Source organism: Rhincodon typus, chromosome 18 (assembly GCF_021869965.1).
Source record: "Rhincodon typus isolate 14 chromosome 18, sRhiTyp1.1, whole genome shotgun sequence".
Taxonomy (NCBI): Eukaryota; Metazoa; Chordata; class Chondrichthyes; order Orectolobiformes; family Rhincodontidae; genus Rhincodon; species Rhincodon typus.
The window spans coordinates 32750819-32759795 of record NC_063349.1 but is presented as its reverse complement, the minus strand read 5'-3'; the positions used below and the strand labels follow the sequence as shown (position 1 = coordinate 32759795).

Here is an 8977-nt window from a genome sequence, read left to right as displayed (position 1 = left end):
TCTGCTCCTATGATGCTGCTTGGCCTGCTGTGTTCATCCATCCCTGCACCTTGTTGTCTCGGATTCTCCAGCATCTGCAGTTCCTACTATCTCTGATCCAAATTTCAATTTACCAATTTATATTTCAATAAAATATATGATGTCCTTACACACCTCATTAACAAGATGTAACTTTTATGCTTTTTTTAAAAATCAGTGATATTGTAGTGTAAATGGGGAGGTTCTTGTCAGTTTAATGATATATAAGCGATTGCCATCTGCAGGAACTTTAACAGTGTACCATATGGGAAAGTTTGGAATTGCTGTCAGCAGCTTCTAGATTTCTACATGTAACTGTGCTTGTGCAGATACTAGCAGTTGTCAGTTTCAGAGGAATAATGGCGGTGAACGATGACAGTTACACCATCATTACTATTACAAAATCTGGGCCAATATTTTATGCCTACTAACAATTCCATATACACTGAGGCATTGTAAAAGCAAAAGAACATTTAAGCCTGAGGCACAAGTAAGAAATAGACAAGGGACTGAGCCAAAAATATTTGGGAACTAGGATGATCATAGATGAAGTGAAACCAAAAGCTAGTGCTGCAATTTATCTTAAACAATAAAGAGACCTGTAATATTTACTTCTGTCAAGGTCAGTGTGCATCTTTCAAGACTGAGCCTTTTACTACTGTCCTTGTATGAGAGCTGATGCTGTTCTGTATGTGTTCTTGTAACTAGACTGAGTTAATTAGGCCCATCTGTGGTATGATGTGTTAATAAAATTATCTCCCAGCGTGGTTTAGCATGAAGCAATTGCAGTCTATTCAACAGATATGATATCTCTGTAGATTCTGATAACAACAGGACTGCAGCTTCTAGTTTATGGGAAATGCAGCAAAAGAGGTTTGAGAAGGGAATAGCTTATTAATATATTCTAAAATGACTTCACTCTGCTGATATCCAGATACTTGTACCAGCACAGGTGTATTTCCCACAGACATTTTAAATTCTTTCTAGATTCAGTAAGCCACCATTTTACACAACAATGCTTTTCCAAGAACATCAGAGCACACTGACCACTGACAGTCAACGCTATTTCATTAATTGCCATATTTTCTGTACTATGTTATAAAAACATCACTTCCTGTTTGTGTCAGAGCAGCAATTCTCCAAAATTCATGAATAATGAATAAATTAGCAACTTGCTTAAATAAAGAGGGCTTTCTGTTTCATAAGCCTTTCAGATATTACTCATCCTCCATGCATGCTGTGCTTTCGCGACTAGGGAAGGCAAAGAGGAGATGTGATGGACGTTGAAGAGCTGGGTGAGTGGCAGCATCACTGGCATCACCATCACTATGATAGAGTGGTGCAGGGTCAAGCACAACAGGATAGCCAGCTGCACTTAATTGACAGGCACTTCCAATAGATTTGAAATGAGTAACGTCATCATTCATTGCCAGTAAATTTGTTGCCGCTCGAAAGACATGCAGCTTCTATTTTGTCCCAAAAGCAAATGCAGCTTTTGTGTGCTCTTTCTTTCTTCTGTAACATTAACAACTGTTTGAAGGCTTTACAATATATAATAATCCCATATTCAACAATGACAAGATGGTATGCTACAATGGACATTAGGGGAAAAGTGACATTCCTTCAGGCAGTATCAGCAGGTAAAATGACAGTCAATCAGATGGGTGATGATTTAAAATGCCAATATGTTTACAAATGTGATATTCTACATACAATGATGTGTCACCAGTTATAAGCTCTCATTAGCTTTTCTTCTTCCTTGTTCTATCTTATATCCAGGTGCAGTTATGGGATCCCCAGCTGGAGTTGAGGAGACTCGTGGCCGAGGTGTGTTGGGCTGATGACCTCAGTAGCATTGAAACCTATATGGCCAGACATGCTGAGACCATCCTAGCCAGATGCAGGCTCATTTTTGTGACTTGAACTTCCACAGGTTTGAAGGTCACAGTGAGGCTGGAAGTGGAGGGGTCACACACCACTGGAGTTACTTGAGAGAAGATTCTGCGGGGGGAGGGGATGGTGCAGGATGTGGTTCCTTCTCCAGCTGGGTACCTACTGGCATCACCCTGTCTCCTTGTGAGGAAGAAACACATGGAGTGATGTCAAGTTCCCTCATCTTCCTGTTTTCTTGTCACTGATATTGCTCACTAATTGCTAACACAATGCAGTGCAGGATTGTGTGCATCTCCGGCAGCCGTTGAATGTTCTGTTGGACCTGGTGCTCCATGGCAGCCACCAACTGGTATAGGTAGGCTGTGGCATTGTGGTAATGTCAGCGGACTAACAATCCAAAACCCTAGTATCATATTCTGTGGACAGACGTTCAAATCGCAGCATGAAAAATTATGAATTTGAATTCAACAAGAACTGCAATTAAAAGCTAACATACCATGCTACCACATATTATTGTCATAAATATCCATCTGAATCACTAATACCCTTTATGGAAGGAAATCTGCACAATTACTTGGTCTGGCCTACATGTGACTACAGACCCACAGCAATGTGGTTGACTTTTTACTTCCCTCTGAAACGGTCTAACAAGCACTCAATTCAAAAACAATTAATGATGGGTAATAAATGATGCCCCAGCTAGCAATGACACATACCATGAATAAATTTTAAAAAAGCCTGATGCATACATGCTGGAACCAGCATAGCACAGATAGTGTTGGTGGATTCTTTCAACCTTTGTACCAGTTTTCTGAGTGTCTCCGACAAGCCTGCGTGCTGCTCCTGTAACTGTTTATCCATTTTGAAGAAGTTGTGAATGGCTGTCACCATGTGGTCCTCTCCTCTCTGGAGTAGTGTGGGTGCCTGGTTTCCAGCAGTCTCCTAAATGCTGGATGGCAGCCTGCAGCATTTCTTCCTAACATGCTCTCTGTGCTCCCTTACCTGCCTCACTCACAATCACACCTTCTTTTCCTGACTGCTGATCTCATCAGCAGGTTCTATCCAAGTGGTGTAATGGCTTCCAATACAAAGAATCCAGGTAACTTTCCCCCTCATTGATGCATTGCAGGATCTGTAGTTCAGCCTCCAGTTCATAAATTCTGAGCTTCAACTTCTTGAACTTCAAACATTTAATGCAGACATGTTTGTCTTTGATCACAATGGTAATCAGGAACATCCAATGCTGCAGCCTTGACATATCACCTGTCATGAGTTTTAGTTATATTATTTACTTACAAATGTTGCGATTAATACATTTATTAACTTTACAACCAATTTGTATGTTAAAATTAAAGAACACAAGAAACATTGACTGTTTACCAGAGACTCATAAACCAGCTCACTCCTTCTGTATTTCAGGAAGAACCAATTCCAAATCAACTGCAATGAATCTAGTTTGATCTCAGCATCTACCTGATGCACTCCCCTAAGAGATGCTGATTATCTGTCTTGCAGTTTAGAATCACAGAATCCCTAAAGTGTGGAAACACGCCATTTCGCCCAACAAGTCCACACCGCTCCTCTGAAGAGCATCCCAGCCAAACACATTCCCCTAACCCTGCATTTCCCATGTCTAACATGCCTAACCTAAACATCCCTGGGCACTATGGGCAATTTAACATGGCCAATCCACCTAATCCTGCACACCTTTGGACTGTGGGAGGAAACCGGAGCACCCTTCATTTGTTCCACTAAGTGATGTTGAGTGGCTGTCTCGGGATATTAAATTCTTCCATTCCTCTAGGTAAGGCTGACTTTCCATCAGGGTCCTTTTCTCATCTGCTTTTCTTGGAGCAAATTTTTTGAAAATTCACCGGACACCACATTCCCAGACATTTTTTACAGTCAATACTTTTAATCTTCTAGTACCAGAATGGAAATGTTTTAATCTCCCTTTAATCTAGAGAATCATAGACTGTTACAGTACAGAAGAGGCCATTTGACCTATCATGTCTGTACTGGCTCCCAAAACAGCAACCCAGCTAGTCACATTCGCCAGCCCTGTCTCTGTAGCCCTCTCAATGTGTGACTTTCAAATATTTACTTAGTTCTCTTTGGAAACCTCCTACAGAGCCTGCCTCCACCACTCTCCCAGGCAGTGCATTCAAAATCCTAACAATTCTCTGAGTAAAGAAGCTTTTCCTCATCTCATTCCTAGCTTTCTTGCTGATTATCCTAAAGTTGTGACCTCTAGTTACTGACATACCAACTAGTGGAAGCAAAATATCCTTCTTCATCCTATCAAAATTGTTTATAATTTTGAACACCTCAGTAAGGTCACCTGTTAATCTTCTCTGCTCCAAGGAGAAAAAGCCCTGTTTAGAACACAAAACCAGAACAGTACAGCACAGGAACAGGCCCTTTGGCCCATCACGTCTGTGGTGACCAGGATGTCATTCTACATAAATTCATCTGCCTGCACTTGGTCCTTATCCTTCTATTTCCTGCCTATTCATGTGTCTGTCTAAATGTGTCTTAAATATTGCTATCATATTTGCTTGTACCACCCCCCACCCCAGCAGCACATTCCAGACACATACCACCCTCCATGGAAAAAAATTTACCTTGCACATCTCCTTGAAACTTTAGCCCTCTCACCTTAAAACAATGTCCCCTGGTATTTGACATTTCCACCCCGGCAAAAAGACTCCAACTATCCACTCTATCCATGCCTCTCATAATTTTATGTGCTTCTATCAGGTCGCCTCTCAGCCTCCAACACTCGAGCAAAAAGAATCCAAGTTTATCAAACTTTTCCTCATAGCTAATGCACGCCAATCCAGGCAATATCCCGGTAAATTTCTCTAATCTTTCCTTGTATCTAAAATCTCTCATTCCTGGTATCATTCTAGTAAATCTCCCTTGCACTCTCTCCAGGGCTTTAACATTCTTGCTTAAATAAGGTGCCCAGAACTGAATACAATATCCAAATATGATCGGACCAATGATTTTTTAGAGATGCAGCATCACTTCCTTTGCTTTAATAATCTATGTCTCTATTTATAAAGCCAAGGATCCTATAAGCCTTCCTAACAACTGTTTCAACTTGTTGGCTACTTTTAGAGAATTATGCCCCAGAATCCCAAGATCCGTCTGCTTGTGTACTCCCCTCAAAGTTGTACCATTGAGCCTGTATTGTTTGTCCATGTTTCTTGTAGCAAAGTGCATTACCTCACATTTCCCTGCATTGAAATTCATCTCCCAGCTGTCTGTCCATACAGCCAACTTGTAAATGTCTCTCTGAAGTCATTCGGTGTCATCCTGACAATTCACTACTCCCTGTAGCTTAGTATCAACTGCAAACTTAGAGATTTTGCTTTCAACAACCATCTCCAAATTAGAAATCAGAAAAAGCAAGAGTCCCAGCACTGATCCCTGGGGAACCTGCTTTCAACTTATTCTCCAGTCTGAGAACAGCCCATCTATACTTACCCTCTGTTTCCTATCTTTTAGCCACCATATAATCCATGCTGCCAAGGTCTCATCAATCCCAAACATTTATAATTTGCTAAACAACTTCCCATGTGGCACTGTATCAAATGCTTTCTCAAAGTTCAAATAAACAACATCTACAGCACCACACTCATCCACTTCCTATGTCACCTCAAAGAACTTGTAAATTAAAGTAAGCAAGTAACTTAAATAATAACTTTGACACATATTTCATACTAAATAAAAGAGAAATAATTATATCTCGTACGATTCAGGTGATGTAAATGTGATTTATTTTCAGAGTACCATCCCAAGTATAAAAGAATCACAATTAAATGGAAAAATGGTGTAAATGTATTATATAAATATAGAGTAATAAATAACCTAATAGTCTGCCACTAAAATAACCTTGTAAAACATGTCTGTGAATCAGATAACATTGAAAGTTTCATTGATTAAATCAGAACTGTGGTACCATCCTGTAGGTTATGTGATTGCATGGGCTGTAGTTCTTGCTGTCAAATTGCAGGCCACAGACAATTACCATTGAATCAGTACAAATACACTATATTGTATATTATGAAATATCAAATAGATGTGAATAAACTACAAAGTTCTAGTGACAATTTACAATTAAAATCATCTATGTTATGCTTCATGGGTTTATAGTTCTTACCAGAATTCCTTGAGTGAGTTAATTATTTGTAAATGCTCTTCCAGATAATATGCCTAAAATAATATTTTAAAGTCATATTGCAACCCCAGGACGCAGATGCTGCATGGGTGTCAACGTTTTATTATGTACTGAATAGGTTTTTCAATATCTTGTCCCAGTGGTTAAGTTATGAGAAGAGATAAATATAGCCTGTTTTCTAAAGAATTTAGAAGGTTAAGGATGATCTGACTGAAGTCTTCTAGCTATTAATGGGAAAAGACAAAGTAGACAAAGATAAACTATTTCCACTAGTTTGAGATTGTAGAACTAGGGGGCACAGTCTGGGAATTAGGGCCAGACCATTCACGAGAGATTTTTGGAGGCACTTCTATATACAAAGGGTCATGTTTGGAGCTCTCTTCTGGAAATGGCAATGGATGCAGGATTAGTTGTTAATTTTAAATCCAAGATTGATAATTTTTTGTTCAGCAAAGGTATCAAGGGATATGGGCCAAAGGCAGGAATATGGAGTTAGGTCACAGATCAGCCATGCTCTCACTGAATAGTGGCTGAATGGCCTACTCCTGTTCCTTTATCAGAGATGTGGGATTTGGATTATATAGATAGTCTGGGGACCTGACTTTGTTTGTTATAAGCAAAAGGTTATAATTATGCTCATCCCTTAAATTAAAGTAACTACATCATGTCATAGATACCCCACATTCCAAAAGGGACTGGAGATTGGTGTGCAAGGAGACAGTTTTACTGTTCCTGCATCTATAAGACAGTCTTACAAAAGCACAGATATTTGACTTTTCTTCATCAAGGTGCCTTGCAGTTGTTCTGTTTCAGGTTCCACGTTTCTTAGAATTAAGCAATAAACTAAGCTTTGTGCAAGATTGCAGATTATTTCCTTAACGAAAAGAGCTCATGAAATTGAAAGTAATTCCCATTCTTTGATCACTTTTGTACAAATTATGGCATTGAGATGGAAAGTGGCAAAGTTGTTCTTCAGAGTTTCAATTAATACTTTTTTTGAAGAACGAAGACAATGCTGTTTGAGAAGTAATAGAGATTTGCTTCGAGCAATTTTTTCTGAATTATCTCCTGATTTTACCACAACCTTTTTGACATTAAGAAATCAGAATTATGACCTTGCCAAATTGCCTACTGTTAAGTAATTCCATTTTTAAAATTAATTTAATTAGAATTAATCCTAGTACATAAGCATTTGAAGTTTTTGCAGTATACAGATTATTTTAGCCCAGTTTGTGGTTACAGCATTTTCATTTTAATGTAATCAGGATATTTTTCCTGCAAATTAGTAGGAAAGTGAATACTTTCCAATGACACTTAGCTACTTGTTTTCAGAAATGAACATTGTTTTGTTTCCACAAGGTCTAAACATTCATCAGGTTCTTTGATACTCTCCTTTAGTATTATACTCCAAATGGACACTAGATTTGCATTTTAATCTGCAGAAAGTAACATATATTTTACCTGTCATAATATAGAATTGCTGAATGCTATAAAAACTACTTGTAAGTTATCCTGCATGTGAGATTTCAGGAACTAAGTATTAGAAGCTCCATTGGGTCCAGAAGATTCACACTGGAGATTTGTCTCTTTTTGCCTGGCATCAGTCCACGCAGCTTCCGGCATGATGTGGGCCTTCATCCAGTAAGGATAAATTACTGATGGTGATGGGATAAGGCCCACTTATTGGCCTCAATAGGCCCAAAGACGGGGTAGACCGTCTGACGCCTCCCCCGTACCCCACATAACATTTCATCCATGTTGGGTGAAACAAGTAGGTCTTCCGCTGGATTTAACACACCTTCAATCCTGCCAGCAAGGAAGATTAAAATCCAGCTAATTAACTCTGCTTTCTCTTCAGAAATTCTGCCTGATCTGTAGAGTGTAGTTCCAAAATTTTCTATTCACATTCCAGATTGCCAAAATTCACAGTGTTTTGCTTTAGTTTTACAATCAACAGAAAAACTGTGTACCTGGAAAAGTAAAAAAATTTTCCCCAAAGTCTGCCTGACAGATTGATGCAGTTAATTACACTTACCTTCATTTTGACACACAGCAAAGACCAAACAAAGAAATTTAAAAAGCTTGAAAAAAATTGCAGTCTATTTTTTTCGACCCCCGTTATCTGGTTCCCAAAGCAATTCAGGAGTTTCAAATTTATTATAGAAAGGCAGGCACCTCAGATAAAGCGACGATTATTTTAACATTTCTCCTATCTCGTTATCAACCAACCAGCTTCCAAGTCACGGTATTTTGTCAAGCACGGTCTCCGTGACTCCTGTGCTGTTCTTACGATGATAGCAGTTATACAGATCGGTTACACCTCACTGTGAAATGGCCACAGAAGCATTTTGATACAGTCTGAGATCCTGATTTTCGTTTGGAATACGTGAGCGTTCATGGACAGTGAAACTTCCGTGCCCGTGAGGCTTTGTTTATAAATTTCCTACACTAACCGTGCAATGTTACGAGAAATGGGTCCATCTCAAAATTACCAGGCAAACATGAGACTTCTGCACCTGGAGGTATTCAGATGAAAAATCATCAGCAAGAACAGCGGTGTTCCGAACGGTGCTTCACACTGCACTGTCCCCAACCTTCAGAAGAGTTACCCTTCATGTGTCATTTAGTTTCGCCTCTCCAATAATAAGTTGCTGGTTTGATAGAGCCTCTGTGTGGCTATTTCATTGTGAGGGGGATCAGTTTGATGTTCAGCTCGGAATCTCTGGCTTTGGTTTGTGCAGTCTCTCTTTCTCTCCATTGGTTGTACAGCCTCTCTCCAGGTTTGGTTTGTGCTGTTTCTCTCTATTGGTTTGGTTTGTGCAATCTCTCTTTCTCTCTATTGGTTTGGTTTGTGCAATCTCTCTTTTTCTCTATTGGTTT

The 8977-nt window shown here is 39.4% G+C and overlaps 1 protein-coding gene across 1 annotated transcript in view; it reads left to right on the top strand.

Moving 5' to 3' along the window:
- The first annotated feature begins 8788 nt into the window (after positions 1 to 8788).
- Positions 8789 to 8977, top strand: part of cttnbp2 (cortactin binding protein 2) — a 134807-nt gene continuing 134618 nt past the window's right edge. Inside the window, exon 1 of the mRNA XM_020525427.2 lies at positions 8789 to 8828. The gene's annotated coding sequence lies outside the window, so the exon portion shown is untranslated. The remainder of the gene's footprint in view (positions 8829 to 8977) is intronic.